This window comes from Malaya genurostris, chromosome 3 (genome assembly GCF_030247185.1).
Source record: "Malaya genurostris strain Urasoe2022 chromosome 3, Malgen_1.1, whole genome shotgun sequence".
NCBI classification, from domain to species: Eukaryota; Metazoa; Arthropoda; class Insecta; order Diptera; family Culicidae; genus Malaya; species Malaya genurostris.
In genome coordinates, this window is record NC_080572.1 from 163,415,837 (window position 1) to 163,438,571 (window position 22,735).

At 36.4% G+C, this 22,735-nt stretch overlaps 1 protein-coding gene across 2 annotated transcripts in view; it reads right to left on the bottom strand.

Annotated features, from left to right (window-relative positions):
- Positions 1–22,735, bottom strand: part of LOC131436206 (FMRFamide-related peptides) — a 59,827-nt gene that overhangs the window by 1,775 nt on the left and 35,317 nt on the right. The gene's annotated exons all lie outside the window — the stretch shown is intronic.

The window sequence follows — 22,735 nt, forward strand, 5'->3', positions numbered from 1 at the left end:
AAACGTATGTGTGTGCCTGTGTTATAATAATGAAAATATAATGTTGTTTTTGACGCAAAACGACAAAACCCATTATTTTTCGTCGTCAGAAATTATCTTAATAAAAAAAGCAAAAATGTTCCAATAAGGTTGTGTGAATGGCAAGAGAAAGGCATCATCATACCACCAGGTAAATTAAGAATAGTTTTTGTAGTAATAAATTCCCATCAATTTCGAATCCAGTTACATGAATTTTTTCCATAGAAATAACAAAATCACTAGTAAAATAATAAAAAAGAAATAATGAGCAAAAATTTGTTCTGTCCTCGTTACATTTTCGCTTACGCATTAGCTTACACTTTGAATAAAATATATAGTTTACAATCGTTCTTAATACTCGCTTATTTTGACGGAAAAACAAAATTTTAAACTTCCGCACCTGATACATGCATTGATCTCTGGTTTACTAAATGCACCATGAATTATCATGTCTTCTCATGAGATCGTGCTTATTAATCATGATTTCATGAGTAACGGGTGGCAACTAAAATTTTGAAATTTCTTTCTTAAGCTGTCAAAAAAAGACAAACATATTTGGAGAAGATCTGATTTATTGTAATTAAAGATACATTGTTCATTGTTGAAAAAAAATTAGTGAACATTTAAAAACGGTCCGTAACCGGATGTTCGGCGAAGCTTCCGTTTGATGTCGGAACAGGAGCGTTGTACGGCCTTCATGTCAACTTTGCGAATGCATCTCTTGATTCTACCAATCAACTGTTAGCAAATTCGTGGCTCTCCAGTAATTTTTGTACACCAAGGAGCTCAAAACCCCGAAGTAATCTTCGATTAGGCGACACTGAGGTAGATTTATCGGGTTGTCGTTTTTGGGTACAAAGGGGATCGAATGGGTATTGTGTTTTTTGGCGCAATGCGATGACGCTTTATCCGGCCAAAACACGTATTGTCCATCAGCATGATGTTTTTGAAAAAAAACGGGATCAAAACTTCCTACAAACATTCGTTCTGGTACACATCTTGATCGATTGCCAACCCAGATGGCTTGAACCATGGCTTAGAAATGCCTTTGTCGGAAATGACAATGTACAGCATCACTTTCTGTTTAAACTTAAGTTTTAACTAATATTTTATGTTCGGATGTACAGTAGAACTATCCGTTGAATAGTATCGATCGTTTAGGGGAATCTGCGTCTTCGAAAGAGGGAAGTAACTCTCGTCGTCCAAAACAAAACTTTTTCCGGAAAAATTTTTAATCGGCCAGCGGCATTGGGAATTCGGCATTGAAATCTGTGCGTCAGTATATTCCGGGGCTCGTGTTTTCTTTCGGTACTTTATTCCGAGTATTTTCAATGTTTTTCAGATGTACTGGTGAGAACAGTTGAACTTTTTTGCGGCATCCCTTTGACTCAGTGAGTTGTTGTTGAAGGCACGAGAAAGAGAGCGAAGTCCTTTTGCGTCCATAATTTTGGCTGGTCTTCCACTACCTTCCTTACGAGCAATTGTTGGGCATTTTAGGATATTGTAAACTGTCGAAGTCGCAACATTTTTGCTTTTAAAATGTTTTTTTTTTTCATAAATACGTTTATTTCTTAAGGCAGTTTACATAAGTTTTTCTTCGCCGTAGCATCACTTTTACATAATATTCTTATCCTAATTTAATTCTAACATAGTCACAACGTTTTGCATTTATTAAAACATATTCTCTTATTACTTAAATATCATCTTAGGTAACTCGTCATTAATTATGAAATCTACTCGGAAATATTATTTGAACCAAACGATTAACTTCTATAAATTATAAAATAAGCTGTTATTTTCAGACATTTTGTTAATAATTTCATAAACTGTTTCGAGTTTGTTTGTATCATTACATTATTTTTATTCTAATTTAGCTATTGGTTGAACTCATGGACGCAGCTGGGATCAGAACTAAGTCTTGAAAGGGGCCTTTATTAAATTGAAACTCCAGTTTTCTTTATGAAATGATAAATAAGTTTCATGTATGAAAGGTCACGACAAGCAAGAATGTCTCGAACTGGGATATTGGATAGTCTACCTTGGGTACGCAAAGAATTTATTAGTTGAGATCTGACATCACGATACTCCACGCATGTCCAAACGACATGATCAATATCTCGATAACCTTCGCCACAAGCACAATGATTAGTCTCGGAGAGCCCAATTCGAAGGAGATGTGTATCTAACGTGTAGTGATTGGACATGAGTCTGGACATCACACGAATGAAATCTCTACTCACATCCAGTCCCCTGAACCATGCCTTTGTCGATATTTTCGGAATAATTGAGTGCATCCACCGACCCAGATCATCTTTATCCCAAGAAGCTTGCCAGCTGGCAAGTGTTCTTTGGCGAGACGAGCTATAGAATTCGTTGAAAGCAATTGGTCTCTCATAAATTTCACCCTCAATAGCACCACGTTTGGCTAAAATATCGGCTCTTTCATTGCCAGGAATGGAGCAATGAGCCGGGACCCAGACTATAGTGATTAGATAATTATTGTTCAATATGTCGTTCAGGCACTGTTTTATTTTGCCCAGGAAAAACGGTTCAGTCTTGCCAGTCATGTTTGAGCGAATGGCTTCAATTGCACTCAGACTATCTGTGAAGAGGAAATAATGGTTTGGAATTAATGTGACGATTACACTCAAACTATAATGAACTGCTGCTAGCTCTGCTATATAAACAGATGCAGGTTCTTGAAGCCTAAATGAGGCCGAAACATTATTGTTGAACATACCAAACCCTGTCGCTTCTTCAATTCGCGATCCGTCCGTGTAAAACATTTTCTCAGAGTCAATATGCCTGAACTTACTTGAAAATATTTTTGGGATTTCCGTCGAACGTAGATGATCCGGGATTCCACGCACTTCGCGCTGCATGGATGTATCGAAAAATAAAGTTGAGTCAGGGACATTTAGGAGGCTGACACGGATAGGAATATATCTTGAAGGGTTGATTTCCTGTGACATATGGTTAAAATATACTGTCATGAATTTTGTTTGAGATCGAAGCTCGACTAGTCGTTCGAAATTATTAATTACCATGGGATTCAGCACCTCACATCTTATTAGCAGGCGTGATGAAAGCTCCCAAAATCAATCTTTTAATGGAAGAACTCCCGCCAGAACTTCAAGACTCATTGTATGTGTCGAATGCATGCACCCTAAAGCAATTCGCAAACAACGATACTGAATTCGCTCCAGTTTGTAATATGAGAGTTTGCAGCGGAACGAAAGCAAACGCATCCATATTCCATCACTGAAAGTATCGTTGTCTGATACAATTTTATTAGATCTTCCGGATGAGCACCCCACCAAGATCCTGTTATTGTTCGAAGAAAATTTACTCTTTGTTGGCATTTTGTTATCAGAAACCTAATGTGTCCTCCCCACGTGCATTTGGAATCGAACCACACCCCGAGGTATTTAAAAGTTAAAACCTGTTGGATCATTCTTCCCATCATATGGAGCTGAAGCTGCGCGGGATCATGCTTTCTTGAAAAGACGACTAACTCTGTTTTCTCCGCAGAGAATTCGATACCAAGATGAACAGCCCAATCGGACAAGTTATCTAAGGTATCTTGCAATGGTTTATGCAGATCAATAGCTTTGGGTCCAGTAACTGAAACCACGCCATCATCTGCCAATTGTCTTAGTGTACATGGGGTTACTAGACAGCTGTCAATGTCATTTACGTAAAAATTATAGAGGAGCGGACTGAGGCATGAGCCTTGCGGGAGACCCATGTAACTATTTCTGAGTGTTGCCAAATCGCCATGTGAAAAATTCATGTGTTTCTCTGACAAAAGGTTGTGCAAATAATTATTTATAACCGCTGGGAGTCCATTTTGGTGAAGCTTGTCTGAAAGAACATCAATGGAAACTGAATCAAATGCTCCTTTAATGTATAAAAATACAGATGCCATTTGTTGCTTTTGAGCGAAGGCAATTTGGATGTCAGACGAAAGTAATGCAAGGCAATCATTCGTCCCTTTATTTCTACGGAAGCCAAACTGAGTATCTGACAACAAACCGTTCGTCTCGACCCAAGTGTCGAGACGTCGTAGAATAATTTTTTCGAACAATTTTCTGATGCAGGACAACATCGCAATGGGTCTATATGAGTTGTGATTGGAAGCTGGTTTCCCCGGTTTTTGAATGGCGATAACTTTCACTTGTCTCCAGTCAGGTGGAACAATATTTTGCTCAAGAAACTTGTTGAACAATTCCAACAAACGTCTTTTTGCGAGGTTGGGCAGATTCTTCACCAAGTTGAATTTAATTCTGTCCAACCCTGGAGCGTTATTGTTACAAGACAAGAGTGCTATAGAAAATTCCATCATTGAAAATGGGTTATTAATAAAACCATTATTTGGAGGAGATTCCCGTATAATGCTCTGCGTAGGAACAGAATCTGGGCAACCTTTCCTAGCAAAGTCAAATATCCATCGGTTCGAGTATTCATCACTCTCATTGCCCACGTTACGATTCCTCATTCGTCTGGCCGTGTTCCAAAGAGTGCTCATTGAGGTATCTCTTGACAAACCTTCGACAAAATGTCTCCAATAGCTACATTTTTTGGCTCGAAGTATGCTCTTGTACTTGGTTTCTAAAACCATAAGTTTTTCAAAATTCTGAGGAGTTCCTCCTCCCCGTTTTAGAAACGTCTTGCAAGCATTTTGTTTTGCGAGTTTAGCCTCTGAGCACTCTTTGTCCCACCAGGGGTTGGGAGGCCTTCTGTTAGTCGTTGGCCCAGGAAAGCGTTTAGTTTGGGATTGTTCTGCTGCCTCCAAAATCGAACAAATGAGGAAGTCATATTCTTCAAGTGGAGGGAGCTCTTCCATTGAATTCAAAATACTAGAGATACTACTTTGGTATTTAATCCAGTCGATATTTTTTGTCAAATCATATGGAATACTAGCGGAAGTAGCAATGCAATTGCTACTGCTAATTGAGATGATGATTGGTAAATGATCGCTACCGTGTAAATCAGGCAGTATTTTCCAGGTGCAATCTAGTCGAATTGATGTTGAGCAAAGAGATAGATCTAATGCACTTGGGCGTGCCGGAGGTCTTGGGATCCGTGTCATGCTACCCATATTTAATACCGTCATGCTAAAATTGTCACAAATGTTTTGTATTAAAGATGATCTGCTATCATTGTAAACGGAACCCCACATAATACCGTGCGAATTTAAATCCCCCAGAATCAATCGTGGTGCAGGAAGGGCTTCAACCATTTCATTAAGCTGTTGCTGTCCAACTTGTGCTTTTGGAGGAATATAAACCGAAGCTATGCAAATATCTTTGCCTTTAATGTTTATTTGGCAAGCAACAACTTCTATACTAGAAGTTGAAGGGATGTTTAATCTATAAAAGGAATAGCATTTCTTAATTCCCAAAAGCACTCCACCATACGGAGAGTCTCTATCGAGACGTATAATGTTAAAATCATTAAAATTTAAAGCTATGTTTGAAGTAAGCCATGTTTCGCATAAAGCAAATACATCACATTTTTGACTATGCAATAATATTTTAAATGAATCAAGTTTTGGCATGATGCTTCGACAATTCCACTGCAGGACAGTGATTGTATCATTTGCGACGGGTGATAAATTATCCATCAAAAGATACAAAACCTGAGACAATTGGCCATTGAGCTGATAACTGCTTCAAAAAGGTTCTAGCTATTGGAAGGAATGCCATTATGAGGGTCTTTAAGGGTTCAGATATATTGAATGCTGAGAAAATCCATTCAACAATTTCCGAAAACTTCAGTAATCCTGTTGGTGGCTGTGAAATGGAGCCCACTGGATTATTATCTTTTTCTGTACTAGATCCTGGATTGGTTTGTGAATTTGACAAACCAGGAGGCACAGTCTTTGGTTTTGACTTTTTTTGTTTAACACGGGGATCTTTTTTTGAAGATGAAATTTTAGGTGTCTTTTTTGGTAATTTGGAGGAAGACTTCTTTCTCTTAACTGACCCTTGGGTAGTGATAAACGAATTACCTTCACTATTTTCGTCAGAGTCAGAGTCCTCTGGTTCCTCTAGATTTGAAAACCCGTTTTCGGTTTCCAAAGGGGGGACATCAATGACCGTTTTAAGCATTTCTGCATATGTGCGCTTAGACCGTGCTTTTAAAGAAAGCTTAATTTTGTCTTTGTGCACTTTAAATGCAGTGCATACTGAAATATCATCATGAGGACTATTCCCACAATAAATACATTTTTCAATTTCCTTGTTGCAATCATTATCTTTATGAGGCCCTTCACACTTAATACATTTTGGTTTATTACTACAGTAAGTAGCTGTGTGGCCGAATTTTTTGCAGTTCGTACAATTCATTACATTTGGAACAAAAAGCCGAACAGGGAGGCGAATTTTATCGACATAGACATGGGACGGCAACGCAGACCCGGCAAATGTCACTCGAAACGAGTCTGATGGGCGATAAACTTTTTTTTCCTCTTCATGAACTACTGAGTACAGTTGTTTGCACTCCAGTATTTTCACACCCTCAAGCATAGAGTTCTTGAAACGACCAACACCATGCTTGAGTAAATCATCTACCGAAAGACTCGCTTCGGTAACAACACCGTCAATTTCGACATCTTTGGAGGGTATGTAAACTTTATACTCTTTATTGAAATGTTCCGAAGAGACAATATCATTCGCGTGTTTCAAATTATTTACCACAACACCAATTTTATCGTTATTTACTTTTATGATCTCTTTGATTGAAGAGTATCGTGATGTCAAACCTTTATTAATTTGAAAAATGTTTAATGGCTTTGATATACGTCTAAAAAAGACTATCCAAGGCCCAGAAGAGCTCTCCTGATATTTTTTCGTTCGTGGGGGTATCGGATTCATGCTAGGATTTACGTCCATGGATTCATCCATTACATTAAAATTTTTAACTAAACTTTAAAATAAAATTTGAAACCAACACTACACAGTACTCAATCAAAAGGAAAAGAAAAAACTTCTACCTTGAAATTGTTGTCTATCTCCGTTGCACTGCCGTGTAGATCCTCGTTGCTCTAGATGTTCTTGTTGGATGTATCTGGACGTTGATACAATGCTGAAGCTCACTGTAGCGATAGAATATGATGTGATGCTACTGCTACCTGACATCCAGCACCACTCGAATTCCGATTTGCTTTCGTCTTCGCCAGCTGTAACCAGCGCAGGTCACCGGTGTATACCTGCGTGTTGTATGGCAGTGGAAAGACCGAGTTGTCTTGTCTCCTTCTTCCTAGTGCTCCGCACCGATATGCTTCTGCACCGAAGTGCCTTCGCACCGGTGTGCCTTTGCACTCTCCTGCTTCTATGTGCCTTTGCACTCTTCCTCTTCGATGTGCCTTTGCACTCTCCTGCTCAGCACTTGTGGCTGTATATTGCGGCCTGGGTAGAGTTTGGGAAACGCCCTTTGTTGTTTCCTTCACCAGCTTGGCCCAGCACTAATGCTCTCTTATGCAGCACGACTATACGTTTTAACGGCTGCTGCCAACAGGTCTCTACCTGTAGTTCAACCGTTGTCGTATTTAACGCGTGTAAACCAACCAGCGTTATTAAACTGTACGCTTCTATACACAACCTTCTCGGTTGAACGGCTATTACTGAATGATCATTTTTGCTTTTAAAATGTTGTACCGTATATTATTTGCCGAGATTTCTGTGCAGTTCGTAGAACTGTACAATGCGCTCGCGAAATACTTCTTGTTTCGACGGCATTTTGAGCAAAACTGAGCAAGCATGAACAGAACAGAAAATACTAGCAGAAAGAGGAGAAAGAGAGCTACCACATACACACTCTTAGTTCTTTCTGAGTTCGTTTGTTGTTGAGCATACAGGCCTCGAAAAAATTCCAAAATTTTAGTTGCCACCCGTTAAAATAATTCATGAATGAAAAACAATAACTAATCTCATTAAAAACTGTTGCTCATGCTCATATTGAACAATAAGCATGATCTCATGAAAAGATATGTTTCATGATTGCATGATTTTTTTTATCATGGTATCGGCAATGGATTTTTATCCGCGTAGTTTGTAGATTAAAATCAGTTGTGAACGCTATACCTACAACAGTAATATGAGTATCGCATTCGCATTCGAAAAATTATCATTAAAAAACATGTTGCTCTTTTAACGGTCCAAGTGTGAATAGAGATTGACTTTCTCAAAATACTTCATCATTTCACTTTATTTGCAAATCAGTGATTTTAAATCGTTCCAAATAAAATACAGACAACTCTTACTTTCAATTTTACAGTTTAATCTTGTAGAGTCAAAGTTGAATTCTTTGGACACAATGAAAATTTTTTTTGTCTTTGTTTGCACTTCCACGATAAAGGAAAATCATCGATATTCTTAAGCTTCTTGAAGTGAATAACTTGCTTACTAACTGCTTCGACTTCCCCAGGTAAGTTTCAGTAGCTGCTTGTCTACCTTTCTTTAGCAAATATAACAAAATTCTTCGAAGTGCGAGGCGTAAACTGCTATCATTCCGCAAAATCACTCAAAAAGCGACTGAATTCGACTAACAGCTGTTTATTTCAACTCTTACGACGGCTCCGGCGTATTCTATACCATCGAAAAAGAATTAAGGTACGCCACGAAAAAATGTTTACAACTGCCACTGTTATCTATGCTTTTCTGTAACAGACTGTATGAACATCATTGAATGAATTTAATTAGTTTATAGATCATGCTTGGATAATTCTCCTGCTTGAAAGGAGCATTCTTACAACGTTTTCAACTTTCACACACAGCTAACATTGATATCGTTGACAAAACCGTCTGAATTTCAAAATTATTGTGCAGCATTAAGCTCAATTTAATTCGTACATTCTGTAGCTATTTGCACACAGTAGGGAATTACTATTTTGCAGCGAAATATACATTTTTTCGTTTGGCAATGTTTCTGAAACCTCGACGTTAAATTGCATTGTTTCTGAAACCGGACGTTAAATTGCATACAATCGCGAAGGAAATAAACCCTCATTTGGTTTCAGTTCCAGCAATAGTAAAAATTTCATTCCACATTTACAAAACAAAGTGGCAGAAAAACAATCTCTCTGAACGGATTTTTATTTTTGCTAAGATAATTCATTATCATACAGTCACGCGGAGGAGGAAATCGTGATGCAGGAGCTATTCTAAAAGAGTATAGTTGTATGGAGGTTTATATTATTTCATTCGAAACAACTATTTTGCTTCGGAAGCTCAATCATAAACTTAATTTGAATTTAGGTATCCACTTTGTATGAAAATCTTGATTGTTTACAATCTAATCGAGTATAACATAGGTTATGTCATTAATTAAATGCTTCGTCCAGTACAATAAAAGAGATACAGTTACCCCGTGTCTTCGGCAAAATGAAGGCGGAAGTGCTAGCTTGTAATAATATCAAGGGGAATTTCTCCTGCAAACGAGGCTTTTCGCTCCTTGATTTCGAACGTGGATTGAAAAAAAGCAATGTTTTGCCTAATCTTGAAAATTCTCGTTTTTAAGGAAAGTGATTTTTACAAAAATTATAGCAAATAAGCAAAATTTTTTTTAAATGTTCATTGGGTTTTTTGAATAAGCAAAAACCGCAACTCTATAGAGAGCTCAAAAACAAACAAAAAACATCTAATATTTTTAATTCCAGAATCAACTACTGATGCTCCACAACCCTTTACTTCAGCATGGCACACTTCTAACAATCATATCTCAGGAATGAATCGATATTTTTACATAAAATTAACTTTGTAGCAGACTCCAACAATGAATAATAACTACATAATGTTTTAAGATTAGAAAACTTATAGATTCATCCACACTCAAAATTTAGGACGATTCTAAAGTGCATTTAAAACTCAAGCATGTCATTGTTCAGGTTGTTGGATGAAACTATTTTTTTCATAGCTATGACATTGTTTCATTCGCCAGAGAAGGTGGAAAATGGATGATACTGATCGAATAAAAATCTCAAATACAGGCTTTCAGCATATTGGGCGCGAAAGGAAGCGCACCTCACTAATGGATTTTCCCATTTTTAATGGAAAGCGTTGCATAAACAGTGCAGAATGGTATACTACAACGCACTTATATCGACAATACGTGTCTAATATCCACTTATCATCGCTTATTTACCTTTACAGCGTTGAAATTTATAACCTAAACCATTCAGAAAACCAGCACTAATGCAGTTTATATTTATTTTTAATCAACTTCGGAAGATATATGTAACCACTAAAATATTGTTGTGATCACTATTATTTTTTTATTCACGACTTTTGGTAATACTTCGCGACTTTTGGTAATACTACTTCTTAAATGATTCTTATCACATCTCATTTTTCGCACTTTATCTTCACATTTTTGCTCTTCAATTTGGCTCTACAATTTTTCAAATTCTTTCTCCTCTCACGATTTCTAGTTAGTTTGATATCGTTAAAAAACTGAAAAATAAATATTTTATTACAATGCCATATGCACCATTCCATGAGTTCCTCAGATGCCCTGATGTCCTGGTGCTCTCGCTCCGATTGATTTAATATAGTTGGTTTCCTAAGAAAATATGTGTGCTCGATTGGTGTATACGTGCTTCCTTACAATTCCATCACTTTCACGCACATACGACAAAAACTATGTAACTGTTGATCAAATCACAACTCAATTAAAATTGGCAATGGTATATAAACTGGTGAAAAAAATTGTAGTATTTCTGACGAAGCGTTATTTAAAAAAGTAGCGAAGTGAGCTCTCCACCACCGTTTTTTTTCGAAAATCTTTGCTAATCATGTACATTTTTTACTCTCTATACTCCCTGTTTACGAAATAGCTACAGCAATTAGAAACAAAACCTGAAGATTAAGAATTAATCGATTTACTAGCTTTTGAGATATCGTGAGCCTTTTTCATTGACATTTATATGTCAAGTCTATGTAATTTCCATTTCGAAGTTCGCTAGCCACTGTTTCCGATATTCTACAAACCCTGGACCGACATAACCGCAGTGAACCTTTGAATCACCCGAATACGGAACCGGATTTATGGTTTAGATGAGTCTTTGCGGTCATAACAGGATTGAAAATTTGAAAAATTTTGAAGCTTTTGTGCCTTCTTGCGTCACCACAAATATGACGATTTGAAATTTTTAGCACTCATCATCCCGTTATTCGGAAACCGAAAATCGAATTCAAATAACATTCGGGAGCTTACAAGGCAATAAGAAAATTGGTTTAGCCATTTCTGAGTGTTCAACGTGAGTTTCATGTCGAATCATTTTGATTAAAATGAGTTTACTTGCCTATCAACCATTAAACCCTCATGCAAGAAACATTCACTGGTGAGTTTAAGGAAATGTGCTTCTTTTTGCCGTTTTCATATAGCAAGGTTATGTAATCAACGTGAAAACCTAATTTTGAACCGTGGCTCGAAATGTCGGGTGTCACATACTATTCGAATCAGCTTGTCGATATTGCAAAATGTCGGTGTGTGCATGTGTGTATGCGCGTGCGTGTATGTGTGATGACGGAAACAAACATCGGACTGAAAGCTGAAGCTAGGCGTATCGGACTGGCCATAAATGCGTCAAAAACAAAATACATGAGAGGAGGAGGCTCTAGAGAAGAAACACTACACTGAAATGAAAATCTTATTTATATTCATTAGATTTGTCATATAAATCATATTCATAATATAATTTATTATATGGGAACTTATAATTTTTATTTGAAGTGTACGTTAAATCCAAACAAACGTTACCATAATGAAAATTATAAGAATATCCCATATACTTTATATGGAAATCCGATGAAATCTAACTCGTTACAAAATTTATATTCATTCAATGTGTCTTATGAATCGTAGGCAGATGGTATTTTACAAATGACATATGACAATTTGAGATATTTAATGGAACTCTACATAAAATCTAAATTATGTTCAATAAATTTTATTATATAATTTTATTATATTTCATAAATTTTTTTTTGTGAAAACTTATAATTTTTATTGGAAGCGTACATAAAATCTGCAACAAGGAAGAAAACGAGACACTGTTTTCTCAAGTTGAAGAAAATAGCAAGAAATAATATATTAACTTAGACATATAATGAAGTTTGTTTTTACGAAAGAATAATCGTGAATCTTACTGCTTGAAACTGAAGAAAGAGTTTTGTCTTCGATATTTATCAACTGCCCCTGATAGTTTGAAATAAATATCCGGTACATTTCATTGCTCTGTCTGTCTTGTAAGAGGATTTAAATTTTTATTTATAGTTTCGGAACCCCACAATTATCGGCAATTATCAGGAGGTGTTCCCTTATGGAACTGAGGACTAGTATAGTTTAAATCCTCGAAAAAAGAAGTAGTTTCCGATTAGTGCATCTGATTTGTCTGGTAACAGTAAATATCCGATGAAATCAGCCAGTCCCAATGAAATATTAAAATAAATTTGTATTATGAAACGCAAACGAAACAATAAGTTTTTGATAAGACAATTATTTTTATTGTAGTTTTTGATTCCTTCAAGTACCATAATCCCAGTATTTTATTTTTATTTAATTTGAATCATATACGTATCACTTGTTCGATCCAATAGCAATCATTTGATCTATATATAACTGCTATATAGAACGGGGATGACCTCCATCAAAAGTTATATACAAATTTTATAAAACTGATCATATTGTATAGATGAGCCTATCTATATAAAATCGAAGTGAATATAATATGCGCTTCATAAATTGTTCCAATGTATGTTGTGTGGATATCTACTAATGGTTATAGGACGAGCCAATAAATTTGTCTCAGTCTGGAAATTTAATTCGTTAAATGAAAATTTAGTACAAATAACGTTAAGAAGAGTTTTATGTTTCATAAGATTATCTTATATATTTAACATGATGTTGAATACACTTTGTGGCTATCATTGGAAATGCTAATAGCGCAAAATCATTAGAATATCATATAATGTGAAAAAGAAAAATTAGCGCGGTTAAAGTCGCTAATAAAATAAAACAAAAAAAAAACAAAACAAAGCTCAGTGTACGCCTCCCACCACGAATATTGATAGACAGTGACGATATCGAGGTGGTTGACGAGTTCGTGTTTTTGGGCTCACTGGTAACCGGAGTGCAGATGGAAGACAAAACGTGAAAACGGCGTATGAATCACGAATTGCAACAACTGCTAGGAGAACCACCCATCTTACGGACAGCTAAAATCGAACGTCTACGATGAGCTTGGCATGTCATAAGGATGTCGGACGACAGTCCAGTGAAAATGGTTCTTGAATCTAATCCGACTGGTACAAGAAGAAGAGGAGCGCACAGGTGGATCGAACAAGTGGAGGGTGATCTACGAAGCATCCGCGCCTTGAGTGGCTGGCGACGAGCACCCATGGACCGAGATATGTGGAGACGTATGCTTGGTACAGCAAAGGACACCCCAGAACTATAGCTGTTAGGATAGGATATAAACCAGAGCTAGAAATAAATCCATGTTGCGCATGAAAATGTGAATCAAGATTTCCGATTGTGAATAAAAAAACCGAAACCGTGAATTAAAAAATTGGGTAACAAAACTAAAATTGCGAATATGTTTTGAATTATGGGAAATGAAATTGACCTTTTTCAATTCTAAGTAAAGTGTGTGATATGAAAAGATAATACTGACTATTTTTATTAACTGTGAATAAAAAAAAATGCTTACTTCCACCCCTGATATAAACTAAATCATCCATGTTATATATATTGTTTTAAAGGTCACCCGACCAAAGATAAACTTAAGATTACAATGTTTCATACAGTTCGTTCAAAAATGTTGGATCAGTAATCGTGAAGCAGTGAACTTAGTAATAATGCAATGCTGTGGACTCTTCGTTAATAAGCGCCGATAAACATTGGAAAACGACGGTAAAATTCCATAGCAACAATACAAGTTTGAAAGGAAGTAAACATATCGCACACAATAGTTGGTTACTACCATTTACTTTAATGCCTCGAAGATAAGATTATATCAAATTATACAGATTCTTAGTAATAATTCTAATTGATTTCTCAAGTTTCAAGATCCACTCGATATGCAGCAAAATACCGCGATTTCTTTCATATTGCAACTTAAGATTAATTCTACATAAACAAACATTGTCATTGTTACGACGCGATTCGACGCTTGTTGTTTTGTTTCTAATAATAATTGAACGGCAACTGACGGTGAACCGATTTCATCGAGGTGTCCAATTGGAATGGTATATGAAAAACCATAGACTATTCCATCTTGAGTTTATCTTTGACTCGATCATCTCTAGTTTGAGCGTCGGTTTGTTATTAATTTTGGTTACTTGGCATTTAAAATTTGTCGTAGCAGATTTTTTCTTGTCTAAGCATGACAATCTGAAAGCGAACAATAAATTATTAAATCTATGTAACAATTATTTATTAAATCAATGTGCTTATGTATTTGAACGTCTCCCGGCGAGTAATCAATAAGGTGCGATTCATTGAGAAATAACAAATCTATATATATAAAAATGCAGAAATCATTCTTTGTAATCGCATCACGTAAGAACGGATGGACGGATTTACATGATTCTTTTTTTGTTTGATCAGTTTTTATCCCCACCTGGTTCGTATATTAAAAAAATAGGAAAACTTACCGGAAAAGTGGGAAAATCCATAAAGATGTTTTGTATGGACAATGGAATTTTCCACTGAAAAAGTTGTCTATGCTTGCTAGATCATCGATAGGTGTTTGGTGCATAACGAATTGCATAAGTATTTGACCGCCGAAGGAAAGAATACTAGATTGTTGAAAAAATTGCTTGGCGAGCAACGAGTTGTTTTGTGTAAAGATGCATACTTGATCGATGTGATTCGTCATTTCAAACCACGTGCTTAATTGGGTATTAAAATTAGTGCTTACTAATGTCGTCCTCGCTTGAGAAAACTGAAACTGACCCAGGATAGTTCATCAAACAAACACTTTTAACGAAACTGTGTTGTTTTCGCACTTAGCAACGGTGGTTTGAGCAAACCTGATATATCAACCAGGTTCGAAACTTACTCGATTTTCAGTTCAATAACGTTAAAACTAGGTTCGGAACTAGCTTCAAACAAAGGATTTGACAGCAGTTAGTGTGAAACTGGGTTAGGTATGGTATCAAGCGAAAATGACATAAATGACTCAATGACTGTTCTAGAAAGAAAGAAGTTTTGATATCATTTACCAGTTGATGAATTGAGTTCAATGGAGTCAGATGAATAGTATTGGTCATCGCGGGGGCAAGATTAACAATTCAGAATTTTTTTGAACGAATCAATGAAAAGATTATGCTGTAAAAGCGCTAAGGTCAAACTAAGAGATTTTTCTAGCATTTTTCTTTCTAATGATTTAGATTAGAGTAAGCGCACACAGTAAGTAGCAATTAAAAATCAATATTCAAGAAGATTACCATAATGAATTGAAACTGTCATTTTATATTTTATATTCTGTGAAGAGTGTTCAAACTGGTAAGATCAATATCAAATTAAAATTTAAGCGTCGTCTCCAAGCAATCAAAAGTTCCGTAATGCCTGAAAATATCCTTTTTATTAGAGCTCTAAAGTATGCATAGTGCTTTTTGATAACTTGAACAGACAGAACAGATTCTGAGAAAACTCGCTGCTTAAAAGCTGTACACACCAAATTATTTCTACGGATGTCGGTACAGTTTTACTGACTTTCAAGCAGCTGAACATTCGATAATCCGTTCAGTAAAAGTTTTATTTGCTAAATGATCGGTAGAGTTTCACTGACCTTCGATCTGTCATAATTCTACTGACTTCTTCATCATTCAATACCGACGTTCGGCGAAATTTACAAAACAATCCTAAAAATATGTAAACATCTTGATCCGTATAGTATTACTGTTTTTTGGTAAATTTTATTAGAGATCTATGAAACGAAGGAGCAATTTTGTTTTCAAAACATATTTCCATCCGATTAATTAATTTATTTGTGTGTGGTGAATGAATTGAATTACATTTGCTCTCCAGAAATAATTTATATAAATAAAATGATGAAATATCTTTCGGATGCAATTCAGTAGAATATAGAATTTCATATTTTCACATTAATCTTTGGTAATATTTCTTCTTTTTGAGCTAAAGCGAGTGTGTGTCAGATTCCGTTGTTTGTTTCTGTGAAATATTAAGTAATCAGAAAACTAATGGAGAGAAACGTTGACCACTTAGTCATTTGACAATTCTTCTGTCCGAAAACAAAAATGCGAACAAATAATTTTTGGGCGAAACGAAGTTCGACGGGTCAGCTAGTATATTATATATCAATATTGATCACTCCAAGGAATCAATGCAAATCAAAAAAGAAAATATAGTTACATTTTTTATGTTTTTTTAACGATATCAAACTAACTAGAGATTAGAGAAAGAATATGAAATTATAGAGCCATTGTACTCAAGGAAGAGCAAGGATGTGAAGAATAAAGTGCGGAAAAGTGAGACGTGACAAGGGTCATTTTAAGTAAGCAGAAGGCTTCTCTTAACAAAACTTTTACCTTCTACCATAGGAGTCGAACTTAGGCATCTTAGCGATACGATTCATCCGAGTCTCTGATACGTCAGAAAGTAAAGGCAAAGGTCGTTTGTCATTTACTATCCGAACCGGTAAAAGTAAAGTTACGAGAAGTTGTCACATTCTGCCCACGACGGCTTCTCACACAATTTGTTTCATTGTGTTGATATTTTCTCATCTATATATAGTTAGTTATAACTCCGGAATGGAAGATTTGTCCGAAACTATTGCTTGAGTGCCTGGAGTTGTAGCGTATGGCTATGCGTCCCAGGGTGCATGCGGCGCACGGACAGCGCTCCATTCATCGCTGTTTGTGATGGAATCCCATCAAATTTTTACTTTTTATTTATGACTTCTGGTCAGTCAGCATTTTTTTATTTTTTCCGGTTTTTTAACGATATCAAACTAACTAGAGATTATGAGAAGAGAAAGAATATGAAATTATAGAGTCATAGTACTCAAGGAAGAGCAAGGATGTGAGTAATAAAATTGCGAAAAAGTGAGACGTGACAAGGGTCATTTTAAGTGAGCAGAAGGCTTCTCGTAACTAAACTTTGACCTTCTACCAGAGGAGTCGAACTTAGGCATCTTAGCGATACGAGTCATCCGAGTCTCTGATATGTCAGAAAGTAAAGACAAAGGTCGTTTGCCATTTACTATCCGAACCGGCAAAAGTAAAGTTACGAGAAGTAGTTACACCATCTCGTGACGGAAAAGGTTACTAATTCAATATTATTTAATGGGTTGCGATTAGTTTGCAACAAAATCTGAAATGTCAAAACTAATTGAGCATGATGCAAACTTTTCTATATTTTAAGTGTTGTGTTTTCTAGTGAAATAAAATATAGCCTATAAACAACACGACAATCAAAATAACAAACCGTTAAAATTTATGTACAGAATTAGAATTAAACTTATCGTTTTCACATTCAAAAGTGATGAAGTAGTGTTCAACTTTTCTGAAAATAAAACAACCTGAGATTGTGTATTTATACTACTGGAATTTTATTCGGTAATAATCCTTTTACTAAAGACTGTCCCAGAAAGTATGAACGCAACCAAAAACCGCTGCTAGTTCGCAATGGTTCAGAATATGTCAATTTTTATGGCTGCGTCCTGTTGTTTACACTCTTCTCTAACCACTTGTGCAGTTGTTTATTCGTTTTCATTAGCTTGTTTCGAAATGCGTGGACTTTCAGCAGAACAACGTCGAAAAATTGTGTACAAATGGTGTACAGAACGCGGACTGTCACTGAGAAAGATAGCAAAAATGGAAGGAGTAAGTGAAAAAGCCGTGCGAAATGCAATCAAGAAGTTCGGTGAGAATAACACCTTTGAGGATAAACCGAAAACGGGTCGAAAAAAAGGTCCTGCTAACCCTCAGTTGGATAAACGAATACTGAAAGCGTTCGAGTAAATGTTTACGGAAACGACTTCTACCCATGATTCGAAGCCACAAGCAGAGATGGCATTTCACCAGAGTGATACACGCTAGAGTCAGATTTTTGCCACACCGAGGATGCAAAAAACGAAGCACCGCACAAAGAGGAAAGCGCACTTCTTCTCAGTGTCGAATAGACAGCATTTGAGTGTGTGCTTGTGGTTAAAGCAGCTGGCGCGAGTGAAACACATTCTCTTCGCATGAATCGCACACACGCGCTCTCGTCTAAATACACCCAAGTGACCACTGGCGCGTGATGGTGAGCGAACACTTCTGTGAACTTCAATTAATAGAGAGTAGATCTGGCCTTGCTATGAAAAATTTGCAAGGAAAACCGAAAATTTTACGATAAATTGTTTTATTTTGCTGATTTTGCGTGTCCACGCTTCATCTACGAAAACCATACAGCAGAGTGCTCACCGGCGTGTACACCTCTGTGAAAGTATCTGCATCCACCTCAGAGAATTTATTAGCTAATGCTCCAGCACTTTGGTGCGATTCAGTGGAAGAGGAAAAAGGAAATAAACAAACGCACTCATGACACTTTACACAACAGTGGTGTATAAATGTGAAAGAGAAGAGCTCTCGTTGAAGTTGTCAGTGCGAGGGGAGAAATTTTGCTTGCTCTTCGTCACACTGAGGAGATAGACATCTCTGGCCACAAGGATCCTGTTGTCTTCTGGCCAGATCTTGCTTCTTGCTACTACTCGAAATCAACGATAGAATGGTATACTACCAAAAATGTCACTTTCGTCCCAAAAGACAATAATCCACCAAATTGCCACAACTTCAACCAATTGAGGAATTTTGGGCATTAACGAAGGCACATCTTAGGAAACATGTATCGGCAGCCGAAACCATTCAACAGTTCGAAAAAGATTGGAAAAAAGTGTCAAAACTGGTCGCCAAGAAGTCTGTACGGAATTTGATGAGAAACGTTCGCAAGAAGACGCGCCAGCTAGTCTACAATGGCTAAGTAGCAAATGTTGAGAATAATATTCTGTTGTTGTAGTCTAATATTATCAGTATATCGAATAAAATTTGAATATATAACACTTGTGAATTATTTACAGCGAGATCAAAGTGCGTCCATACTTTCTGGGACAGTCTTTAAGATGGAACGTGAAGAAAAGTAAAAACCTGTTTTAATCCACCTAGTGGTGTAATGATGCCTTTCTCATATCTCACATATTCTCATATATACATGTGTGCACAAAGAGGTTTGCCCATGAACTAGTATAACCTACAGAGTGAAACAGTACTCAGGTCGATTAGGTCATCTCTGAAGAAACGGAAACAGGTACTTCCGAAACCGGAATCTGGGAACTGGTATAATCGAAGTTGGTTCGAGAAAAGTAACTGGGATCCATTTTTGAGCATATGGCTACAATCTTCGGTCATTCATCAAAAACCCCAAGAACAAGGAAAGCCAATTTAATATTTGACCATCTACTGACTACCGATTGGAAGAGTTTTGAGAAAAGTTAAAAAAAAATTTCTGTTTATTTCTGGTGCTCCCGGAATCGGAAACCGAGAAGCAGCATAGACGAAATCGGGTTGTTTGGTAGTTTATTGACAATGGCTACCGAATGGAATAGTTTCGAGGCAAGATAAGAAATTTTTTTACGTGTTTTGTGTCGCCGCTTCAAGTGACGGTATCCAATTTTTAACACACTTCACCCTATAATTCCGAAACCGGAAGTCGGATCCACATGAAATTCGGAGGTTTTGTATGAGACCTTTCATTTGAATCCAAGTTCGTTGAAATCAGTCACGCCAACTCTGAGAAAAGTGAGGAAATAATTTGAAATAAGAATTTTTTCACTAATCACACTGTAACTCTGGAACCGGAAGTTGGATCAAAATAAAACTCAGGAACTTTGTATAGGACAATTGTACCTTTGATTTGAATCTAAGTTTGTAAGAATCGGTTCAGCCATCTCCGAGAAAAGTGAGTGCAAAAAAATGGTACATACATACATACACCCATACGCACACCCACAGACATTTTGCGTACTCTACGAACTGAGTCGAATGGTATATGACAATCGGCCCTCCGGGCTTCGGTTCGAAAGTCGGTTTTCACAGTGATTGCATTGATTCGGCCAGTATTAACCGAAAACGACGTTTTCGTTCGGCACGATAGTAAAGACATGGCACTTCGGTGCCATTCAAAAAAGAGTTTTGCAAATAGCATTAACTTTACGCCTGCTTTGCGGTTCAAGTTGAACTGTTTAAGTTCGCAGTAAGCAGTTCAATTTGAGCTGTTCTGCACTGACGAATGATTATGTAAATATAGCATGATTAGTAAATATAGCATAATTGATAAATTACTCTCATGCGAGGAATAGGTATAACGTGTTGGGTTAGTCGATGTGTTCCATGTTGCTCACATGGGTTCCTTTACTATACCCACACAATAGGATCGGAAAGTTTTCTGGCCTGAATAGGCGAACGACCTTAGGTTTAAAATTACTGGAACTGAACTAAAAAATTATTTGAAAATAAAAATTTTGGTAATTTGGTAAATGAAAAAATGTAAAAAAGATGCGCACTAATCGTCACCTCTCCCATACTCGTGCTTGTAGCTGTTTCGTCAATCATTACCACTGAAACATTTCTCGATAATAAATATTTATTCTGCTTTTGAAAGTATATGACTACCAGATCATGTAGACAGTATTGAGAAAATCATGATCAGAAAAGTTCATTTCAGTATCACTCGTGAAAAAATCAGTTCAATTTTCTAAAAAAACTAAGTGACTGAAAAAATCACTTCCGAGATTCGCATTCATGAAACAAGCATCCACAACACTCAGAACCTCAAAGAGTGATTTTTTGTGTCAGTGACTGGCGACTTAATGGCGAATTGTCACCCACAAATATTAACAGATTTATTAATGATATTACTCCACCACCACGGTAGTGCCGAATACATATCAAATACATCACAACTATTGATTCACTTATTAACCACCTACGCACAATGAACTTGAAAGGTTCAGTTTTTGTTCATCATTTATTCATCATGTATTCTACAAAGGGTTGAGATATAACGGCTATGAAAATTCATTTCCCCAAAATCTTCTGTTCGAGAATCATATCAGATATATTCAATGCGCGAACTTTTTTTTTAAATATCATCGAGCTGAATGTTCGCTAGTGAACTTTTCACAACTGATTTTTCGCCACATGATATCAGATTCAGTGAGAATCACGTTGGCAAAAAATCATCACTGAATTTTTCTGCAGAGACTTTTCTGATCAATAATTTTTATTTCTGAACCTATTCGGCGTAACACCCGATGAACGACCACAATTAGGTCAGAGCCAGGTTAAATAAACGATAAAAAATAATCAAATAACGTAAAACACATAAATGTCGCAGAACATTTTCTTAATTCTTAGTATTGATAGTATTTTTTATTGATAATATTTTTGCATGTTTTCCATAATCGTAATCCTTCATACATTTAGAACACAAAGAGACCCGTATGATTGAAAGCCGTTTTATAGTTATTTCATCCATTATTGTACTCAATCACTATATTTCCGGAACTGAAATGTTGATGAAAATAGTTTTTGATACCACACTACCTGCTTTACAATGCTCGGGTGATATAATTTAGTAGTTTAATTTTTTTTCCTGTCTCACGTATTTTTGAACCGAGGGCCGGAAGGCCGACTGCCATACACCACTCGAATCAGTTCGTCGAGATCAGCAAATTGGCTGCGTTCTCAGTTCCTGGCTCCAAAAGTTTCGGGAATAGGAGTCATAAACAAAGAACGCAACTCATTTCATTTTCTCGTAGATGGTTTAACCGATGCTCGATAACTGAGGCACAAATGAAAGGTCTAATGGTTACATATATTTCTGTAGAATTTTATCCAAATCCGACTTCCGGTTTTGAAATTACGGGGACAAGTGTGTTTGAAATTTCAAACCGTTATTTAAAGCAACGTTGCAGAAAACGTGAAAATTCTTTTAAGTTTAGCTCAAATCTATTTCAATTTGTATGTTATATTAGTTGCTTATTACACCAATAGATGGTTTGAAGCAGGTTTTTTGAGAAGCACCTCAAAACATGAACTTTGACAGGGTGTTTAACAATCCTTTGAAGGAAGATTCATTAGAATAGACCACATTGCTCAAATCGCGGTCCGAGCTTTTCTTGGCCCATGTCACACGTTTTTACGCTATGTGTTATGGATTTTCCAAAGTACTCTAATGTTTCACTTTATTTGCAAGTAAGTGTTAAATTTGCTTTGGTCGCTTTGCTGACACATTCGATTTAAGAAAACATTAACATCATTATTGACAATTTTATAGCGATTCACTCACTTGGCTATATACTACTTCAACCTTCCCATATATTTCTCAGTAACTGCTTACTACTTGCTTAAAAGCGCGATTCGATTAACAACCACTTCCTTCCATAAAGCACAAGAGGCAGAGGAGTCATCGGTATCGTAGCAAAATAAATAGATTTCTATGACTTTTTCCATCATGTAACAAGGATCACATTCTTATGTAACAAACTGTTCCATACGCATCAATTCGTCGAAATCGCAAAATGTTTAATTGAAATGAAAGGTCTTATGGTCCCTTGAGCTGATATAGAATTTTATCAGAATCCGACTTTCAGTTCCAAATGTACAGAGTAATAATTGTAAACAGAACACAAACGTTTTTGGAAAAT